Source organism: Lupinus angustifolius, chromosome LG05 (assembly GCF_001865875.1).
Source record: "Lupinus angustifolius cultivar Tanjil chromosome LG05, LupAngTanjil_v1.0, whole genome shotgun sequence".
Classification (NCBI taxonomy): domain Eukaryota; kingdom Viridiplantae; phylum Streptophyta; class Magnoliopsida; order Fabales; family Fabaceae; genus Lupinus; species Lupinus angustifolius.
In genome coordinates, this window is record NC_032013.1 from 14458117 (window position 1) to 14482052 (window position 23936).

Here is a 23936-nt window from a genome sequence, read left to right on the forward strand (position 1 = left end):
TTTGGCAATCTTTTACGGTATATTTCAATTTGCCGTAACCTTTGACTGAGATATTGAGGATTCTCAGCAGACTTTTATTTTTTATTGAATGTTATTTTTGCACTTTCACTAATGAAGAATTTAGTTTGACTTGACTTGGATTCTTTATCCTTCGGGTTAGATATGGGGAATGAAGATTTTATTCATTTCCTAATAATTGAATGTCAAGAATAATATATAAAAAACTATCCTCCCAAGGCTATTGATGTTTTATAGGAAATTCGGAGAAAATATCCTTTCATAATGTCTAGGATCAAATGGAGTGACTAGATATATCTTCTTAGTGTTTGTGAATTACTAATCAAGCCTTGTGTCATCGGAAAAATCTACCTAAAGATCCACACCACTTTGGTCTTACAATTACATTATCCTCTATATGATTTTTGAATCCAATATCTCACATCTATGCATGAATTTTTTATTTATTAATTTTACGAATATAATTGGTGGAGTGTGGTTGAGGATGTTGAGTTTGGATGAACAATGCATTAGTGTGTACTTAATAAAAGGATATGCAATGGAAAATAAATCTTTATTCATGAGAGGGATACATAGGTGACCCTTTATTTCACAACCATAAAGCCTTTGGCGGAGCAACGAGGGTGTAGTACAATATTATTTTAGAGAAATAACATCTAATTTGGGTGAATTATTCATGAATGGAATGGCTTTCACAAATCAACACATTTCCTTGAAACTCGACCAACCCTATATTAATCAGGTCTCATATCTTGCCCTTTATTTGATTGCAACCATTTGTGGGATAACCTGTTGTCCCTCCTCTAAAGATGATCTTGCACCTGACTTTGTCACGGTTTTGATGAAGACACCAAAATCAACCAAAAAAAGATAAAAGAAGAAGACCTTGAAGACTTAGAAGACAAGCTTTCAAAGATCAAGTTGTGTAGTCTTCTAAGATATGTACTTCTATCATAAAGTCTTGAATTATGATTAGTCATAATACTCAATATAAAATCATATTGAAACTTAGAATCAATTGAAGTTAATTTTCAAAAAGCTAAGTAACGGGTTACTTGACATGAGTAACATGTTACTGGACCTGAGTAACATGTTACTTGAATTGAGTAACAAGTTACTTGAATTTAGAAACAGTTTATTGAGTCTGAATAATAGGTTACCCAAACTGAGTAACATGTTACTCAATAATGTTAACTTAGAGTAACCAATTAATCAATTAGAGTAACCAATTTCTCATTTGGACATACGTTTTCATAATCGGTTACCCAATGTGGTAAATGGTTAGTGAGAGCTACTACACCAAAATTTCAAATCCAAACAGAAAAACTTTCACCCAAAGCGAATGGATTTCATTTCAATCGACTTCTACCTTCACTTAAAGGTATGTTGGCTGGTTGGAAGCATATTTAAAGGCACTTAGACTAACTTATTCATACACTAATTTTCAGAACAACTTTCATACACTTAGTTCTTGCAACTTCGAGTTTTAACTTTGGAACTTTTTTGAAGTCACATTCAAGTATTTTTCTGAATTTTCATATACTAAAACACTTGAGAATTGTGTATTATTCGTAGTCAAAGATCATAAGGATTACAAGTGTATTGTGTATTGTGCTCATGATCTCAGGGTCAGACTTGTAATTACAACTCATGAAATAAGTAAAAATATATTGTGTGGCATGAGGACTACACATAGCCTTCAAGTGGACAAGAAGGTGAACCAGTATAAAAACTGGTGTATATTTACTCTTCTCTCTACTCCTCACTTTTATTTCTGTACTTTTATTTTCTGCAACTTAATTTCCGCTGAACTATACTCTACTTGTTTAAAGTTGCGAAAAATCCTAAACTGTGTAGAAAACTAATTCATCCTCTCCCTTTTAGTTTGCCATCTTTTATTTACAATTGGAACCAGATCTTAGGTTGGGTAAGATATTCCCTAGATCCTACATTCTAAGTGGCCTCTAAATCCTTTTGGGGAGAAGGTTCCATCATCAATCCCTCTCCAAGTTTTATTGGAGAATACTACGATTTCTGGAAGATTAGAGTGAAAATCTTTATAGAATCTCAAGATCTTGATATCTGGATTGCGATTGAAGAAGGGTTGCATGTACTCTTTGTTGTAATCAATAGTGTGAGGGAAACATAACCAGAATCAACTTGGTACGATGATGATAAGAAAAAGGCGCAATATGACCTTAAAGCCAAAAACATCCCTACTTTAGCCCTAGGTATTGATGAGTTCTTTAGGGTTTCAAATTGCAAGTCTGCAAAGGAAATGTGGGACACCTTAGAAACTACTCATGATGGGACTGGGGAAGTGAAACTTTCCAGACTTAATACTCTTTCCCAAGAGTATGAGATATTCCGCATAAAATCTGGAGCAAAGTTACTTAATTCTCCAAAAACGGATCACTCATCTTAAAAACCATTTGATTTCCCTAAGCAAGGTTGTCAAATAGCAACCTAAACTTGAAAGTCCTTAGGTCCATTACATGAAATTGGCAACGCAAAGTGACAACAACATCATAAGAGAAAATTCAATACAAAATGTCATTGGCTGCACATTTTCGAAAATTACATGAGCACGAGATGAAGTAGATCCAACTCGAACAACATGAAGAATAGGAAAATAAAAGGAAGAACATATCTTAGAAGGAAAAGGCGAATATATGCAAAACCTCTGGAGATGATTCAGAAAAAGAAAACATGGAGGACATGAGCATGCTGGTAAAGAAGTTCAGTAAATTCTTGAAGAGGAACAAAGACGGAAGGACTGGGCCAACCGTAAGATTCACCAAGAGTAATGAAGCTTCCACATCAAACCAAACATTTACATGTTTTGAATGTAGAAAACATTGTCACATGAAGGTGAACAGTCATATTTTTACGAAGAATCCCTTCAAAGGGAAGCCATAAATGACGACTAGTAGAAGAGCTTATATTGCATGGGATGCCAATAACACAAGATCAAATTCAAAACCAGAAAATGAAGAGCTAGCCCACCTATCTCTAATGGTATCTTATCAAACCGATGATGATGAAGTAACTGAATCTGAATCCTTATTTAACCCTTCTTTTAATGAACTTCAAAATGGTTTTAATGATTTACATAAAGAATAAGTTAAGCTTTCCAAGATTTTCTTAAAACATAAAAATGAAATAATTACTTTGGAAAGTCATAACAAGGTCTTAGAGAAAGATATAGATTTTTTTTAAAATACAGTTTCTTCTTTTATATGTGAAAATTGCATTGTTCTTGAAACTAAAGTTTCTAAATTAACTCTCGAACTTAAGTCACTTAATAAGAGTAGTAATAATTTGGAAAAAAAATCATAAAAGTCCAAAGAAATTCAAAAGACCGTAGAGGCCTTGGCTATGCAAATAGTCACGTGGCAAAAAAAAATGTCTTAGCAAAAACAATCATAAGGAGCACTATAAAATTTCAATGTCTTGGCAAAAACATGAGGAGCACTATAAAATTTCAAAAATGTCTTGGCCAAAACAATCTTGTTGAGTTCTATAAAGAAAAATATGCCTGCTACTCGAAACTTGTTAGGGTATTTTACTGCAGTCGAAATGTTAAGGAAAATAAATTATTTTCCTCTGTCAAAGGACAAGATATTGTCATGGGCGTGAGAACTTTCAGTTTAATTTGCTTTAACATACCATGCATAGGTGTCGAAGTCGGCTTTGGACTTTAATGTTTACGGGAAGGGTATGATAGGAAGAAATTGTACTGCTCTATAGGTATATTTTCTCAAATGGAATTAGAAAATCGTAAGCAAAAGGTAGTAGTTCAGTCTGTGAAAAATCGAGATATCCTCTTTGCATTATTTTATTTTCTATGTTGAAGTTCCCAAATTTTCCTATCATTTGCAAATAAATGATATGTAACTACAAATGATGTATGTTATTAAAAATAATCCTTTCATGAACTGGGCTCTTATGATAATGTGACACATGTGGTCATTTAGAAGAAAACACAACTGATAAGTGCAAAAAATACCTAATTTTCATACACTTTTCATGGCACTTATCCTATGCAAAAATGTGAAAACCAACTTAATTCAACACTTTTTAGATAAATTTTGTGTGTTTAAATAATATAATTTTTGATCATCTCTTGTCCAAGTTTTATTTGAGATTGGTAGGAAATTGGACAAAAAAGAATGCTTAGGCTTGAAGAAAGAAAGCTTACTTCACCTTGAAGAAATCAATCCAAATACATGACACATGTGTGCTTAAAACTAAGCATGGTAAGGTGTATGCTTAAACTTAAGCATGACTAAGCAACTTGGTCTTGGTTGGAAGAAATTAAAGTCAAAGAAAAGATGCTCACAAAGCTGTCCAGCCAAGCACAAAGATGTCCAGCCAAGCACCAAGCACCAGGCTAGATAAACTAGGTTGCTCAAGCAGGCAGCTGAAAATGCACCAGCTCAGGCAGGTTGCTCAAGCAGGCTGCTGAGTGTGCACCAGGTCAGTCAGGCTACTCAAGCAGGCTGCTGAGCATGGGCTAGGTCAGTCAGGCTCTTGGGCCACCAGAAAAATGGTTTATTGACCTAGAAGAATGGCTATGTCATGAATGATGTCACGAGTCAAGCAACCAACCAAAGCTAGCTTCTGAGCCAAGTTTATAACCTCATGTATGACAAAAGCAAGTACAAGGTGTCACCATGCATGTAGCCTAGCCCTTAGTAGGCTGTCCAAGCTAGATTCCATGGGTGAGACCATTGGGCCAGGTGGCCAGGAACGAGGGCTAGCCCCCCCTGGGTGCCTATAAAAGGCACACCCCTCTCCTCACTTTAACACATTGTAAATACATTGTACATACCATTTTATATCCATTCTTCACTTTTTCTTTCAAAAACACTTCTCTATAGAATTCTTGTACTTTGGGGCCACTGTTCCAAGCTAGTTCTTAGGTAACTTTTTTAGTTTTCTCTTAGAATTCAAGAAGAGAAAGGAGTTCGCAAATGTGATGCAAAAGTTAATTTTGTAATCTCATTTGGTTCCAAAAGCATCTCATCCTTAGATAGATGGCTAATGCTCCTACATATTGATTTCGATTATGATGTAATGTTATTTCTTTTCTTCATTTGAATCATCTTTTGATTTCAATACATTCAAGTTATTACTTTTGGTTAAGTTTTAATTCTTTAAGAAATTCTTAATGCGGTTTTAGCTTGATCACCTAAAACTTGATTTAAAGATCCAAAATTGCTACTTCTTAAAGTGTTGACAAGTGAACTAAAAAGTATAACCTATAACTTAGTTCACTTGCCATATCAAGCATCTATTTTAAGCAACTTATGTTGAAGGCTAAATAATGTTAACGGAGCCTGAAGTAGGGTGTGACAACCTACTCCGACGAGTGGGAGTTAATTATTATTTAGTGTGTTACATAAGGTTTGAAATTCATCTTATCATACTTGGAAACTAGATGGGGGATTTAGAAATGATGTGTGGAATTAACCGAAAGTACACATAACTTTTTCATGCGTTTCAATAGTTATTTGAGTCTAGAAATAATTCCATATTTCAAACCAATTTTCTACTCAAGAATTTGTGAATATTACTTTATGTTTCCTTATTAACTTTTATGCAACATAACACAAAAACCATCAAAAATTGTTAATCATTAATTTTGCTATAATATGTCTATATGACTTTCTTCTATTAATGCAATTCCCTTTGGTTCGACATAACCGTATATACTATAATACAATTGAATCTTGAAAAGAGATGCAAGTGTAACATAGTAAAGTGTTGACTTATAAATTTTATTTGTTGAGTAAGGATTCCTAACAACATAAGTTCAAACCTATGCATGGTTTGTAACTTTGTACATAGGAATAATATGCAAAAGTGCAATCCAATCAATGGATTGTTATTTAACCATAAAAAAGTGATGAATAATAAATCTAATCGCTAATATTTACGTTTAGTCATTTACTTTCTGCAACTAACATTTACTTTCCGCCATTTACTTTCCACAACTAGCATTTACTTTCTGTCATTTACTTTTCCGCAACTAACATTTATTTATTGCTTTATTCTTTATACCAACCCTTCGAAAGAAGTGGTACGATTAACTATTAACTTTATTCTTTTATTCATTGTATTATTATTTAATACCAACCTTTCATATGAAATGGTATGGTTAACCTAATAAAATGAGACTGGTCTTTATGGTATGGTTAAATAAACCCGAAAAAGGAGTAAATAAATAAAGTCACTAATTAAATAAGTTGTTCATCACTCATAACTTAAAATTAATTAAATAAACTTGCAACAACTTGAATTACCCTTTCAACAAAGTGACAAATTTTGTTGTTCAGTGGGAAATTCATGTTGTGGAAATCTGCCTTTCAACAACAACCCCTTACCATATGCTATCATTATAACTACCATACTTAAACACTTTGGTATTTCCACTATCAGGGAATCTATGATTGAGCTTGATGCTATAGACAACATGATTGATATGGATTTGATCCATAAGATGGGCTTCTTTAGAGACTCAATTGATCTCTGTTTCAAACATCAGAATGATCAATCGCCTTCTCCAATGGATAATCCTTCTGCTGACCCTCCTAAACCTAAGTCCTCTTCATTCCATGTTGAGTCATCCTCTTCTGCAATGCCTACCAATCACATGATCATGGATGAGTTGGTCTCACTTCGAGGATTCATCACTACAAGGATGGATGTCCTTGATGTTCAAAACCAAAAAGTGTAGGCTAAACATAGAAGATTATCAAATCAATTGGACTACATGGATATCAATGATGATAATGACTAGCCGAAATCTTAGGGTTGTTGTCCAGGACATGTTGCTATGATGTTTCTCTTTTGATGTTTTTAGTCTATGTATTTGCTTATGGGATGTAACTTTTGTACTTGTTAATACTATGTTTGTATGAACCTACCTTATGGTTAATGTTAATTATGCTATGTTGCTTCTATTTGATTCAATCTTCTTAAATGGCATAAATATTTTATGGTTCATATAATATGATTTGACCGTGGCTTAAATATAAGACATATATATGTTGTACCTCTTCTATGTATATATTGGTGTGCCTATGCAAACCTAGTTTTTCCTTCTTTTTGATGAAGTCAAAAGGGGGAGAAAAGTTGGAGTTTTGTGTTTTATGGATTTAATCTTTCAGGGCACATATTCAAAAACAAAAGGGGAGCATACAAGATAGGGGGAGCATATACAAGTTCAAAATGTTCAAATCAACAAATATATGTTGAATAAGAAAACTCAAAGTGCGATGTGATCACTTTTTGGAAGGTTCTTGAACACGATCTATCTTGGTTGGTGTATGGCCAAGCTCACAGTTTGTTGAGCCTTTTTTGAATAAGTAGTGGAAATGTATAAGTAAAGATATAAAGAAATTGGATTAGACTTGGGGTGATAGGGCGCCACAATACTTTAGGTGTTGATAAGCCAAGGTGATGTTCATCACAAGAACTTGGTTATTGATAAGAACTTTTGATCTTGGTTCAACCAAGAAGGTCTGGAGAATGCACAATGCTCTCACAAGGAATAATCCTTAGTTCAATAATCAAATTCAACTTGTTTATTTCATGGAATGTCACGTCTACATATAGTGTTTGGGCTACCCGAACTTGGCCACTAAGAAACAAGAGAAAACAAAGCATTAAAGTCCTAATGCAAAGGTAATCCAAAATAGGAGTCCTTTGGCTCAAGAATCTACTCCTAAACATGACTAAAAAGGCACAAAATGCCCTAGGACAACAAATAGGTTTGATTTATGATGGTCAAACAAAGTTAGTCCAAGGGGGTGCCAAGATGCTCAATGGCATCATGGACCAGTCATTGATTCTAACCGAGGCATGGGACATGGCTCGTCCAATGACCGAGACACAGGCCAAGGTGCACCAGGCGCATCTGACCGAGGTGAGGTGCTTAGCATATCAAGCGTTAGCTAATCTGGCCTAGCCAGGATTTCTAACCAAGGTGTCTACGCCTAGCATGCCTAACCTACACTTAGTGTGGGTCATTTTTTATTTTCCATAATAAATATGTAGGCCAACCTTGGACCTACATTTCGAATTGGCTCATTGTGCCTTGAATAAGCATCAAAGTGTAACCGACACTTCAATGCTTGAGCCAACTTCTCATAAACTCTGAACCAACGGTATTCTCATCATTGTTATTGATTCTTGGCAGGAAAATAAAGTCATTCAGAGTTGTTGGAGTAGATTCTTAAGCCAAAGGACTCCATTGTTGATCCAAATTTACTCATGTTTAGGAGTAGAGTCATGAGCCAAAGGAATCTAATGTTGGATTACCTTTGCATTAGGGCTTTGATGTTTTGTTTTCTATTGTTTCTTGGGAGCCAAGTTCGGCTAGCCAAAACACTATATGTAGTCATGACATTCCATGAAATAAACAAGTTGAATTTGATTATTGAATTAAGGATTATTCCTTGTGAGAGCATTGTGCATTCTCCAGACCTTCTTCGTAGAACCAAGATTAAAAGTTCTCATAAAGAACCAAGTTATTGTGTCAAACATCACCTTGGCTTATCAACACCTCAAGTATTGTGGCGCCCTATCTCCCCAAGTCTAATCCATCTTCTTTTATCTTTACTTATACAATTCTGCTGCTTAGTCCTTCATAAAAGGCTCAAAAAACTGTAAGCTTGGTCATACACCAACCAAGATAGATCATGTTCAAGAACCTTCCAAAAAGGGGTTACACCAATTAGCATCAGAGCTAGTCTCTTGCTTGGTGCTTATCTTTCTTTCTTGGCCGAATTACAAGTCCGTTTTATTCTTTCTATCTTCTTACAAAAGTGTCAAAAGTCCAACAATGCAAAAAGTGTTAAAAGTGTCCAAACAAAATAGTCCAAAAACAATAGTGCCAAAAAGTGTCCAAAGTTCAAAAGTGTCACACACAAGTGTCAAGTGTTTTTTTTCTTTGGGGTTCAATTCGAGTCACAACACTTCAATACACTTCTCTTGATAAGTTGCGGTGTTTTTCTGTCACAAAATTCTTGCTTCCATACTTGATTCATTAAGAAGGCCGTAGAGGATAGAGTGTTGAGTGATACACAATATGTTTTACATTTTCTACAAATAAAGTGAGTGATACACGTGAGTTGAGTGAAAAATGTCTAACCAATCCAATCATTCTAATCATGAGAGTGATAGTTCACCATTGTCCTATAGGACAATAACATTACATGCTATGATGACAACACAAGTTCAAACTCTACAAAGACAAATGGAGCAAATGAGGCTGAAGTATGATAGGAGGCTTGATTATCGCGCATATAGGCTTTCAAGTGACTCTTAGGAGGAAGGAGGAGACCGAGGAGAGAAACACAAATATGTAAGAGAAGGGAGGATGATAAGTTGGAAGGGATCAAGATAAAGGTGTCAACCTTTATTGAGAAAAATGATTGAGAGACTTACTTTGACTTGGAATTGAAAATGAGCAAGTGTTTAATTGCAATTCTTACATTGAGGAGAAGAAGGTTAAGGTGGCTGCATTAGAATTCAAGGAGTATGCCTTTATTTGGTGGGATCAACTTCAAAACGAGAGAAGGAGGATTGAAACTGATCCCATAGATACATGGAAGGAAATGAAGTTGATCCTGAAAAGGAGGAATTTCCCTAACTCAAGGGTCCAAGAGTGTTGATCAATATTTCAAGGAAATGGAATTAGCTTTGCTAAGATCTAATTTCCAAGAGGACAGAGAAGCCATTATGGCTAGGTTCTTGCATGGGTTAAACCAAGATATCCAAGATGTAGTTGAGTTGCAACACTATGTCGAATTGGATGACTTGGTTCAACAAGCCATCAGAGTGAAGGATCAATTGAAGAGGAAAAGGTCCAAATTTTCCTCGGGGTCTAGTTCCAAGTATCAAACATCAAGGTGGGTAGACAAGCCAAAGAAGGGGGGGATCAACAAAGGATGGTACATCTAGTGCCAAGGAAGTTGTGACTGCAAGCCAAGGTAAGCAACCTATGGTGGCTAATCAAAGGTGCCAAGATGTCAAATGGTTCAAGTTCTTTAGCCTTTGATATATTGCTTCTCAATATCCTACATGGATAACAATGATCATGATGAATGGAGAGTTAGAGTTTCAATGTGAGACTTCAAGTGATGACGAGGATGATCATGAAGATGAGGATGATGCCATCATTCCTGATGGATATTTGCTAATGGTGACGAGGCTTTTAGGAAGCCGAATCAAAGACCATGAGGTAAATCAAAGAGGGAATATCTTTCATTCGATGTGTTTCATTGGTGGTAAGGTTTGTTCTTTGATTATTGATAGTGGAAGTTGCACAAATGTGTTTCATTGGTGGTAAGGTTTGTTATTTGACTAAAGCACTCCCCACTCCATACCAGTTACAAGGGTTGAGTGAGGTGTGAGAAATGCTTGTGGACAAGCAGACTGAAGTTCCTTTTTTAATTGGTAACTGTGAAGATTCTACGCTATGTGACATGGTGGATATGGAGGCTAGTCATTTGTTACTATGTCGTCCATGGCAATATGACAAAGGAGCTACACATGATGGTCGTACCCACAAGTACACATTGATACACCAAAAATGAAGGGTGATACTTTCACCATTGTCTCTTGAGCAAGTTATTGAATACAAGAGATTATTGTAAAAAAAATAAAGATGAAAAAGAAAGAATCCTAGCGAAAAACAAAAGAGGGTGAAAAAAAATACTATAAAAAAAGAGGGATCGAGGAAACCACTTTATCTCATGAAAAAGGTGGAAGAAAAAAGTGTTGCTCTTACAAAGCAACCCTCACAACCACTCTTTTATTTTACAACTAACATCATTTTGCCAAATTTTATCTCTAAACTTTTACAGGAATTTGGAGTTGTTAAGATGGTTGACGACCCTTTGGAGGCCAAAACCATTCTTACTTGCATTGAGATAAGATTGATGGATGGCATGGCTAACCGAATTATGTTCACCAAGGAGTATGATCATGCAAAAATACATGATAATGCTTATAGGCTTCAACTTCCAGGTGAGTATGGTAATATAAGTGCTACATAATGTTGCTGATTAGTCTTCTTTTAATGTAGGTGATAGAGAACTAATTTCGAGGTCGGAATATTTTCAAGAAGGAGGGGATGATGTAATATCCAATGAGACCAATCTAGATTATGGTGGCCTTGAAGGCATTGGTGGCCTAATGACAATGGCACGAGCAGAAAGGGCACAAAATGCCCTAGGACAACTCATAGGGTTGATTTATGATGGTGAGCCAAAGTTAGCCCAAGGGGGTGCGAAGATGCTCAATGGCATCATGGACCATGGTGTTGACCGGGCCATGGGAGGACCAGGTCGGGCGCAGGACACAAGCCAAGGTCAAGGCGCTGAAACTGACCATGGCATAGGCGAAGACGTATCAGACGCTGATTCTGACCGAGCCATGGGGTACGACTCGTCCAATGACCGAGACACAAGCCAAAGTGCATTAGGACCATCAGGCACTAAGCCAGACACTGGGCCAATCTAGCTTGACCAGGATTTCTAACCAAGGCAACTACGCCTAGCGTGCCAAGCTTGGCGCTTGGCGTTTGCCTGATCGAGTCAGGCCTAACCTACACTAAGTGTGGGTCATTTTTATTTTCCATAATAAATGTGTGGGCCAACCTTGGACCTACATTTAGAATGTAAAATTCGAATGGGCTCATTGTGCCTTGAATATGCATCAAAGTGTAACTCACACTTCAATGTTTGAGCCAACATCTCATAATGTCTAAACCAACGGTATTCACATCATTGTTATTGATTCTTGGCATGAACTTGGAGTTGTTAAGATGGTTGAGGACCCTTTGGAGGCCAAAACCGTTCTTACTTGCATTGAGATAGGATTAATGGATAGCATGATTAACCACGTTGTGTTCACCAAGGAGTATGATCAAGCAAAAATCCATGATAATGCTTACAAGCTTGAACTTCTAGTTTAGTATGTTAATATAAGTGATGCATTCAAAGTTTCTGAATTGCCTCATTTTGATGTACGTGATGGAGAACTAATTTCGAGGTTGAAATCTTTTCAAGAAGGCAGGGATGATGCAATACCCAATGAGACCAAGCTAGATCATGGTGGCCTTGAAGGCATTGGTGGCCCAATGACAAGGGCACGAGCAAAAAAGGTAAAAAATCCCTAGGACAACTCATAGGGTTGATTTATGATGGTCAACCAAAGTTAGCCCAAGGGGGTGCCAAGATGCTCAATGGCATCATGGACCATGGTGCTGACCTAGCCATAAGAGGACCAAGTTAGGTTCAGGGCACAAACCAAGGTTAAGGTGCTAGAACTGACCGTGGCATAGGCCAAGGCGCACTAGGCGTTGATTCTGACCGAGGCATTGGACATGGCTCGTCCAATGACTGAGACATGAGCCAAGGCGTATCAGGCTTATCTGACCAAGGTGAGGTGTGTGGAGCATCAAGCGTTTGGCTAATCTGGTTTAGCTAGGATTTCTAACCAAGGTGTCTGCGTCTAGCGTGCCAAGCTTGGCACTGGGCGTTGGCTTGACCGAGCCAGGCCTAGCCGACACTTAGTGTGGGTCATTTTTACTTTCCATAATAAATACGTAGGCCAACCTTGGACCTACATTTAGAATATTTTAATTTATGTTTTATTTATTAATTTATTCCCCGAAATAATATGTAAAATTCGAGTTGGCTCATTGTGCCTTGAATATGCATCAAAGTGTAACCGACACTTCAATGTTGGAGCCAACTTCTCATAAACTATGAACCAACGATATTCTCATCATTGTTATTGATTATTGGAAGGAAAATAAAGACATTCATAGTTATTGGAGGGAATATGCTTGTGGTTAACTTGGAGGTGGTCGTTGGAGGGTAAAATGGCTCATTAATGGTGGAATTACACATTGTCTTAGTCGTTGGAGCTTCATTTTGCTGGACTTAAAGAATAAAACAAAATCCTAAGTCATTTTTCTCACAAAAGAATATCACTTGGCCGAGGTAAAATCAACTCTTGAAGAAAGCATCCTATGCTCATAAATTCTTGGTCATGGACTCAATTAAGATAGATTTAACTTCCATTTCCACCATGTGTTCAAATGAAGTTCTTCCTCTATCTGTGGTGTTTTTCTTGGAAAAGAATCTTATGTCTCCAACATTAATTCTAAACTATGGAGCCTTTCAGGGTGAGTTAAGGCACAGCTTCACCATGTGATGAAGACTTAGCCGTGACATCAATGAGGAATTGGAATCCTAGGCCAACCCAGTCATCAAGCCATGGGATTTCAAGCTACAACAAGAATCCTATGTCTTCCTATTTATTTCTTTTCTTCAATGTAATAAAGTTGAAATTAAACGTGTGCTAATAACTTCTAGCCGAATTTAGTCATGTTTAGGAGTAGATTCATGTGCTAAACGTTAATGCTTTGTTTTCTCTTGTTTCTTGGGAGCCAAGATTTGCTAGCCCAAACACTATATGCAGCCGTAACATTCTTGAAATAAACAAGTTGAATTTGATTAATGAATTAGGGATTATTCCTTGTGAGATCATTGTGTATTCTCCAAACCTTCTTGGTTGAACCAAGATTAAAAGTTGTTATCCAGATCCTAATTCTTGTGGCGAACATCACATTGACTTGTCAACACCTCAAGTGTTATGGTGTCCTATCACCCCACATCTAATCCATCTTCTTTTATATTTACTTATAAAATTTTGTTGCTTACTCATGAAATGGAAAATAGTTAAAGGATGTCATCATGATTGACCTAATTAGTTTTGATGAAGACAAAGAGTTAAATGGAAGCTTGAAGACTTGGGCATTACAACAAACAACATACCAAAAACTCAAGGTCAACGTCGTAGAACATAAGATTGCTTTTATATTCTAGAGTCCTAAGAAGTTTGCCTAGCATTAAGTTTAGGTTAGGTAAACCCAAGATGGAAGTCTCACATAAAGTCTAAAATGAAAATTATATAGGTTGAGGCATCGCATCTATATATATATATATATATATATATATATATATATATATATATATATATATATATATATATATATATATATATATATATATATATATAGATGCGATGCCTCAACCTATATAATTTTCATTTTAGACTTTATGTGAGACTTCCATCTTGGGTTTACCTAACCTAAACTTAATGCTAGGCAAGCATCTTTATTAATCGACTAATAAGGTTAATAATTGATTAAGCCATAATTGAAAAACTGTTTTCAAGAAACACGTTAATCGATTAATATACTATATAATCGATTAATATCAGTTAGAATCAGTTATGAACAAAAACTGTTATTTTAAACAGAACAACTAGTTTTTAGAAAACAGATTTCGAACTTTCAACTCTGAGAGAGAGAAAAAAAATCAAGATTCTTAGAGCTTAATTTTCAAGGCTATCTTGCTGATCTTTGAGAAGTTTTTCATGCATTCTTTTACAAGAGAGAAAAGAGAGAGAAAGTCTTTTCCAATATGCTGAAAATTTTCATTCAATTGAATAATCTTGCATAATCTTCACACTTAGTTTTAGGGTTGTTTATGAGAATTTTGTCAAGGGTTGTAGAGCCGAATTCAGAGTCTTTATCCGCACAATTTTGTGTGAAAAGTAACTCGCCGAATTTTTTGTTATTGAAGGATAATTCTCGTGGTGTGTTGGTATCATCACAAGTAGAGAATTGGTTGTCTTCACAAGGCAAGAAGTCTTGAATCGAACGATAGTTTCGGCTGGGTGCAGTTTCGCAAATTGTGTGGTATCCTAGTAGGCGTAGATAGTGGTCAAACCGAGCATGTAGGCTCAACAGGTTCAAGAAGGAAGTTCTTGCTAGGGTTATTGGAAGTGTGATTGTAATTGAAAATGCATTTCTGATAGTGAAGAAAAATCTCCTACATCAACCAGGAGGCATGGATGTAGTTTGCAAGTGGACCCGCAAACGAACCAAGATAATAATCCTTGAGCACCTTTCTCTTTTCCTATCTCTTTACGATTTTGTCTTTACTTGCTTTATGTGTTTAATTACATTCTGTGATTAGTGCTTACTATTGTTAATCTGTGAATAATCACGAATCAATTTAGGATAGTAAAGATCAGAAATCATCACTATTTTCATTGCAAGAAAAGTCTGGTTTTCAAAGAATCATCAATCAGTATAATCGATTAACGAGCTAACTATAATCGATTAAATCAACTGTTATTAATCGAATAACCCTGTTGATAATCGGTTAACTACGGTAGCTTTATATTATGCACATAAACCGGAAAAGCAGGATTAGTGATCCGCTACACCTATTCACCCCCTAGGTGTATTTTACCTTATTGATACCCAACAACTGATATCAGAGCTAGTATGGTGGTGCTAGCTTGGCCGCTTAATTCATTGATCCTAGGGATTATCACTATGGGTTCCACTAACCCTTTCGGTGGTGATGGCGCATCCATCAACCGCCCTCTGATTTTCAATGGCGACGGGTACGTCTACTGGAAGGTGCGCATGAGAATCTTCATTGAGGCAATCGACATGGAGATATGGGACTTTGTTGTCAATGGGCCTTTTACTCCACTACACTTGGTGGATGATGATCCCAAAGAAAAACCAAATGGATTGTCGACTGACGAAGAGAAACATAAAGTCCAACATAATCTCAAGGTAAATAACATAGTAACCTATGCCTTATCATACAATGAATTCTTTAGGGTCTCACAGTGCCTAAGTGCAAACGAAATGTGGGATACTTTGCAAGTAAACCACGAAGGCATAAGTGAGGTTAAGCGTGCAAGATTGGATGTGTTAACACATGAATATGTTGTTTCGTATGTTTCAAAATGAATCGATAAATGAAATGTAGAAAAGATTCACTCATATTATTAATCATTTAATTGCTTTAGATAAGAGTTTTATTATTGGTGAACTTACTAACAAAGTGTTCCATTGTCTTGATAGGAAGTGACAGCCCAAGGTAGCGACAATAATGGAATCAAAAGACTTAGACACAATGCCTCTAGCAACTCTCTTTGGAAAACTCCAAGAACATGAAATGGAGTTGGGGCGCTTAACAATGCATGAAGATTCGGACAGAAAGAAAAAGGGAATCTCTATAAAAGCTACATCGTCACAATAAGAAGAAGATAGAGATGATGAAAATTCCAAGTCTGATATGGATGATGAAACCTTAACTCTCCTAGTTAGAAAATTTGGCAAATTTCTCAAGAAGAAGGGAGGGTTCATGCGTTTTCTAAAGAAAGAGGCGAATGATTCAATTAGAAGAGGCAAAGTTCCCAAAGATCACCTAATTTGCCATGAGTGTGGCAAACCAAGCCATATGAAATATCAATGCCCGAGTCACCTCAAGAAGGTTGAAAATGAAAAGAGAAGACCGCCATTCGATGAAGAGGAGACCGGAGGACAAAACAACAACTAGCACATTCGATGAAGAGGAGACCGCTAAACTGTGCTTGATGGCAAATGCTCAAGAAATTGGCAGCTCAAGCGATCCGGATAACACAAATGAGGTACACCTTTCTAACACTTCTTCCTGCTCAGATGAGGCTCCCAGTTACGATGAATTGTATTGTGCTTTTGTTGAGTTACATGAGGAACTAAATAAACTAGCTAAGGTAAATATAGATAGGAATTGACTCATCATGTTGCATGAAAATAAAATAACTAAGATGCAAGAGTTATTGAATGAATTAAAATTAGAAAATGAGACTCTAGATCTTATTTACTCTGCCGCCTCATGTAGTTGCGCCACTAAATTAATTGAGACTCCTATATGTGACCAATGTGATGTTTTGAATGCTGAAATTTCTAATTTAAAGGATAAATTAGCAAAGTTCACATATAGTAGTTATAATCTAAACAACCTACTTGCTGCATCTAGAAATGTAGGTAATCATGGAGGTTTAGGCTATAAACCAAAGAATAGAAGAAAAACATATAGAAGACAAGTAGCTCACATACATAATAGGTTTAATCATAACATGCCTACTTATTTTTATTGTGGTAAATATGGCCATACATCTATATCATGCTTCATTAGAAAATATGGAGTGCCAAGTGGCAAATATGTATGGATGCAAAAAGGGAAAGACTTTTTTATTACTAACAAGAAAGGACCCAATATAACTTGGGTACCTAAACAAGGCAAGTAAATTTTTTGCAAGTATGCCTTCGGACTCAGGGACAACATTGGTAATTGGACAATGAATGTTCGAGGCATATGACAGGTAACATATCAAGGTTCCTGGATCTTTCACTCAACGGTAAAGGTTATGTCCCTTATGGAGACAATAATAGAGGAAGGATACTAGGTGTCGGAAGAATTGGAAACGCTTCACAAGCGATATGATATCCACAACAAAACATTTGGAGTTACTCCATATGGATCTGTTTGGACCATCACAAATAATGAGCTTTGGTGGTAGCTACTATGCGTTGGTAATTGTTGATGATTTCTCTAGATATAAATAGACTATGTTTCTTGTTCTGAAACCAATTTGATCACAAGATAGTTTATATTCGCAGTAATCATGGTGAGGAATTTGAAAACCACCTATTTGACAAATTTTTTGAGAAGTATGGGATCCTACATCAGTATTCGGATCCTCAAACCCTTCAACAAAATGGAGTTGTTGAGAGGAAAAATCGAGTATTAGAAGACCTAGCTGGAACAATGCTAAATGAAAGTAAGGCCCCTTAGTATTTTTGGGTCGATGCAGTGCACACTGCTTGCTATGTAATAAACTGAGTTCTTCTTAGGCCTACACTCTTAAAAACATTGTATGAATTGCTAAAAGGCCGAAAACCTATTATTTTACACTTGCATGCTTTTGGATGTAAAGGCTTCATATTGAATAATGGTAAAATATTACTAGGAAAGTTTGATTCGAAGGCCGACGAGGGAATATTTTTGGGGTACTCTGTTCATAGTAAGCATATCGAGACTTTAATAAATATACAATGCATGTTGAAGAGTTTGTCTATGTAAAATTTTATGAATCTTCTCCGAAAGAGAAGAGGAAGGTTTTGTGTCATGATGTTTCAAGTGCCCTGAAATATGCATACACAAAGAACATGGAAATAGAGAAGGAGGATCAGGATGATCAGGAAAGAAATCTAGATCATCAAAATATGCCAATGGTGTGGAAGACAAAAAAAAGATCATCCGCTCAACAAGGTAATAGGTGATATCTCAACGGGAGTAGTAACCCGTAACTCTCTGCGAAAAAGTTGAAATTTTGTAGCTTTCATGTCTTAAGTTGAGCCTAAGACCATAAATGAGGCCATAGAGGATGAACACTAGGGAATAGCTATGCAAGAAGAGCTAAACCAGTTTGAGCGTAATAATGTGTGGGACTTGGTCCCTAAACCTAAAGATCATCCTATAATAGGCACTAAATGGGTCTTCAAAAATAAATTGGACGAATCTGGTTTGATTATACGAAATAAGGCATGTCTAGTAGCCAAAGGGTATAATCAAGAAGAAGGCGTTGACTATGATGAAACGTACGCCCCTGTTATGAGGTTGGAAGCTATCCGAATATTATGACCCTTTGCATCGATAATGAACTTCAAACTCTTTCAAATGGATGTAAAGAGTGCTTTCTTGAATGACTATATTCAGGAAGAAGTATATGTAAATCAACCGCCTGGCTTTGAAAACCATTAATTCCCTAATCATGTATACAAACTCAAAAAGGCGCTATATGGTCTAAAACATGCTCCTAGAGCTTGGTATAATAGATTGAGTAGTTTTCTATTAGAAAAGGGATTTGAAAGGGGCAAAGTTGATACAACTCTCTTGATATTAAAATCAGAAAGTAATGTCTTGGTTAGTACATATTTATGTGGATGATATTATATTTGGTGCTACTAACGATTTACTTTACAAAGAGTTTTCTAATCTAATGAAATGGGAGTTTGAAATGTTGATGATGGGAGAGCTGACATCCTTTCTAGGATTATAAATAATGGATATGAGGAACGAGATATTCATTCACTAGACAAAATATTGCAAGGAACTACTGCAAAAGCTCGAGATGGATAAGTGTAAAGAAGCGACAACACCCATGGCATCATCCTGCTATATCGACAAGGATGAAAAAGGTAAAGCAATAAGGGTAAAAAAATATCGTGGGATAATTGTTTCATTATTGTATCTAACTGCTAGTGGCACCAATATAATGTTTAGTGTATGCATGTGCGCAAGATACCAAGCCTCACCTAAGGAATCTCACTTTAGTGTTGTAAAACGTGTTATGAAGTATCTTATAGGAACATCATCTATGGGTTTATGGTATCCTAGGGATGCTTCGTTATCCCTACTAGGATATTCCGATTCTGACTTTGTGGGACGCAAGTTAGACCGAAAAAGTACTAGCGGGACTTGTCATCTCTCAGGCAGCTCCCTGGCATCATGGCATAGTAAGAAGCAAGCATGAGTTGCTTTGTCTACCGCCAAAGTGGAATATATTGTTGTCGACGTGTGTTTCGCTTAGATATTATGGATGAAGCAACAACTATCAGACTTTGGCTTAAGACTTGTAAAAATACTAATAAAACGCGATAATACTAGTGCCATAAATCTATCAAAGAATCTCATTATGCATTCTAGAACTAAGCATATAGAGATTAAACATCATTTTTTAAGAGATCATGTACAAAAAAGTGACTGTTACTTGAATTTATTGAAACCTCGAAGCAATTGGCAGATATTTTCACCAAGCCCCTTCCACATGATACATTCTTTGTGTTGCACAGAGAACTTGGCATGCTTGATGAAAAATATCTAAACTAAGTTGCTTTAGGGAAATTTTGTACCATTACTTGATCTTGAATATATACTTATAAGTGATATATGTTATGAATGCATGTTTCCTTGCTTAAACTATCTTCATAAATGTTTTTACGATTCCTTAGTGTGTTAAAATCCTTTAGGTTTGTGTCTTAGCAATAACACTCTTGCAAACTATAGAACTCTCTAAAATGCATTGAAATATGTGTTAGTTCTGTCAATAATTGATTGTTATGTGCTTTAATCGATTAATTCGAGTTCTAGTAACCAAAATAAATTTTCATCTTGCTTCTTAATCGATTAACACATATCTTAATCGATTACTTGGGCTCAATGTTTTGAAAATCTGAAAATTTTAATATGTTTAATCGATTATCTTGTTACTTAATCGATTACATAGGCTCAAAATTCTAAAAGTTTGAAAATTTTCAGTTGGTTAATCGGTTAACCACCTCAGATAATCGATTAAAGACAGTAATATATTAGTTTCAAATGACATTTTGGTTCATTTCCACTTAGAATCCTAAACCCTCTTTTCTTCCCCCCTCCTGAATCAATTCTCAAAATTGAGTGTTCCTAACCAATTCAATAGCTAAGAATTCTATGCAATATATGTCAATCTTACACAAATAGATATATCTCGCAACTAATTTCTGTCATAATCTGTCTTTATTATGAATAATCGATTAACTCCATGAAAATAATTGATTAGTTATAAACACTATGCACTTGTTCAATTATTGGTAGACTGCTTAATTGATTATCCTTGACAACTTAATCGATTAAGACCAGTGAATTTTGTGTATATCTTTCCTTGATTTTGGCTATTAATATCATACTTTATCATAGCTTTTTGATCATGCCAAAAGGGGGAGAAAGTGTTGTTTGAGCTATTTTGCAGGTTGCAGTGAGCTTCCGCATATTATCACGAAATGCTTCCCTTGTGTCACCTCTTACATGGTTGAGGGGGAGCAGCGCATTCTGATTCAACCACTGCAAACACATTATGTCCAGCTTCAAGCCATCAAACAGAGGATTTTTTTTAGAGTTTGTCATCATCAAAAAGGGGGAGATTGAAATGGAAAATAGTCAAAGGATGCCATCATGATTGACCTACTTAGTTTTGATGAATACAAAGAGTTAAATGGAAGCTTGAAGACTTGGGCATCACAACAAACAACATACCGAAAACTCAAGGTCAACATCATAGAGCTTAAGATTGCTTTTATATTCTAGAGTCCTAAGATGCTCGCACAGTATTGAGTTTAGGTTAGATAAACCCAAGATGGAAGTCTCACATAAAGTCTAAAATGAAAAACATATAGGTTGAGGCATCACATATATATATATGATAAGTAATACTCGTCCATTTGCTTTAGGCATACATGGTTCTGTGCATAAAGGAATCAACCATTTCAAAATCATGAGTTGCATGCTCTTTCATCAGTTTACCATACATTTAGGAAAAACCATTTCCACACATATTAATCGATTAAATATTGTTGAAATCCATTAATCGATTAAAAGGAGTTACAGTAGCTAACCTCCCTTGAGTTTTGGCTTATTAATCGATTAATAAGGTTAATAATCGATTAAGCCATAACTGGAAGATTGTTTTCAAGAAACACGTTAATCGATTAATATATTATATAATCGATTAATATCAGTTAGAATCAGTTATGAACAAAAGCTATTATCTTAAACAGAACAACCAATTTTTAGAAAATAGATTTTGAAATTTCAATTCAGTGAGAGAAAAACTCAATATTCTTAGAGCTTAATTTTCAAGGCTATTTTGCTCATCTTTGAGAAGTTTTTCTTGCACTCTTTTATAAGAGAGAAAGTCTTTTCCAATGTGCTGAAAATTTTCATTCAATTGAATAACCTTGCATAATCTTCACACTTAGTATTATGGCTACTTATGAGAATTATGTCAAGGGTTATAGAGCTGAATTCAGAATCTTTATCTGCACAATTTGGTGCGCAAAGTAACTCTGTGAATTTTTTGTTGTTCAAGGACAATTCTCGTGGTGTGTTAGTATTACCACAAGTAGAGAATTGGTTATTTTCACAAGGCAGGAAGTTTTGAATCGAGGGATAATTTCGGCTGGGGCGAGTTTCATGAATAGTGTGGTATCCTAGTAGGCATAGATAGTAGTCAAACCGAGCGTGTAGGCTCAACAGGTTCAAGAAGAAAGTTCTTGCTAGGGTTATTGGAAGTGTGATTGTAATTGAACATACATTTCTGATAGTGAAGAAAAATCTCCCAAATCAATCGGAAGTCCTGGATGTAGTTTGCAAGTGGACCCGCAAACGAACCAAGATAAAAATGCTTGAGCACCTTTGTCTTTCCCCATCTCTTTACGATTCTGTCTTTACTTGCTTTATGTGTTTAATTGCATTCTATGATAAGTGGTCCATGTTCTTGCAAGTTACTAGTTTGAATGAAAGTGCCTAATGTAATGGTGGTTAGCAATTAATGGATCAAACTAGTGGGGTTTTGTTAACTCCCTCCCTTCTCATTTCATGGGTAGTTTCCGTGAAAGTGTAGGAGTTACTTTCTCTAATAACTCCTCCTAAAATCTTCTATAAATAGAGGCACTCATGCATTGGAAAAACATCCAATTCTTTCAATTCTTTGCTATCTCATGAATAGAAATATAAAGAGAGAATTATAGAAGTAGTAGTGATTGAGTAAGGAAAGTGTAGTGCCATATAGAGAAGGAAGGAAACTGAGTTCATAATCATCAAAGAACGCATGAAAGGATGGCAGAGAGGTGAGAACAAAAACAACCAAAAAGTGCATAAAGGAAAACACAAATGGAACCAAATGTCCTTACTCTATTCTTTTATCACATGTGAAAGTCATAATGTTAAGGTCCTAAATTAAGGGTTCTTATGAACCATTGAAGGCTCATAAAAGTTTTAAAAGTCTAACAATTGGTATTAGAGTACCAGGTTATGGACATTATGACATTCCTTGTATTTCTAGAAATGAATAATATTTACATGAATAAACATGCATCCATGGCACCACATACTTTGTGTGTAAAATGATTTGAGAATCATGTTTTAATTTTATGACTGAATTGGAAACGTGTTTAGTATTTAATTTTATATTGTGACTTCCAAAGTAACAGTGCAGCATTATTTTCTCATATCAATCTTTTAAGAATGAAAATAACATATTTCAGTATAATATTCATGTTATTTTTTTGGGGTGATGCTACTTTTGTAAGAATGTTAAATTCAATACTCCTCTAACAAGAATGTTAGATGTATCAAATTGCTGATAATGATTTAAGTGGACATCAATTATAGTTAATATTATGATGTCATAAGGAAAATAAATTATATTTATTTATGATGCATATTTTGATCATCCAAATGTGGATCATTGTAATAATTAAGATTATGATGCTGCAAGGATAATTAATTGAGTTTGTTCATTAATTACAACGCATATTTTGATCACCCAAAGGTGGATCACTGCATGTATTTATTGACATTAAAGTTTTAAACATACTTGTTTGTGCTTGTTTATCCAAAGATAACATGCATGTTTAAAAAGTATGATTAATTACCCATTAAAGAATAATATTGGGCATAATTAATAAAGGTTTAATGCATTTAAGTTTTATCCAAAGATAAGTTAAGTGCATGGATAAAATTTTGTTTGAATCCATAAAAGTTTATTCAAAGCATTAAAGTGTGAGCATGTCTTATTTCAACTTCATTCAATGCATTTGCCTTAAGCAACGAATGTGTCAAGTTCAACGGACTGAACTATATTGATTGGTCGGAACAAATCCAGTTCTCACTAGGTGTTATGGAGTTGGACTTGGCCATCATTTTGGATAATGTACCAATCATAACTGAGACCAACTCGGGGGCATACAAGACTCTATTTTAAGCTTGGGAGCGGTCAAACATGTTGAGTCTTAGCTTGATGAAAATGTCAATCTCTAACAATGTCAAGTCGTCTATGCCTAAGATGAATAATACATGGGAGTTTATGAGAATGATCAAGGAGTACTCCCAATAAGATATTACTGATAAGTCTGTGGTGAGAAATCTCATGATAGAGCT

At 35.6% G+C, this 23936-nt stretch overlaps 1 long non-coding RNA gene across 1 annotated transcript; it reads left to right on the forward strand.

The window, feature by feature from the left end:
* Positions 521 to 22646, forward strand: LOC109347245. Its single transcript, XR_002107587.1, has 3 exons — positions 521 to 532; positions 2121 to 2128; positions 22543 to 22646. It is a non-coding gene; the product is annotated as an uncharacterized LOC109347245 (long non-coding RNA).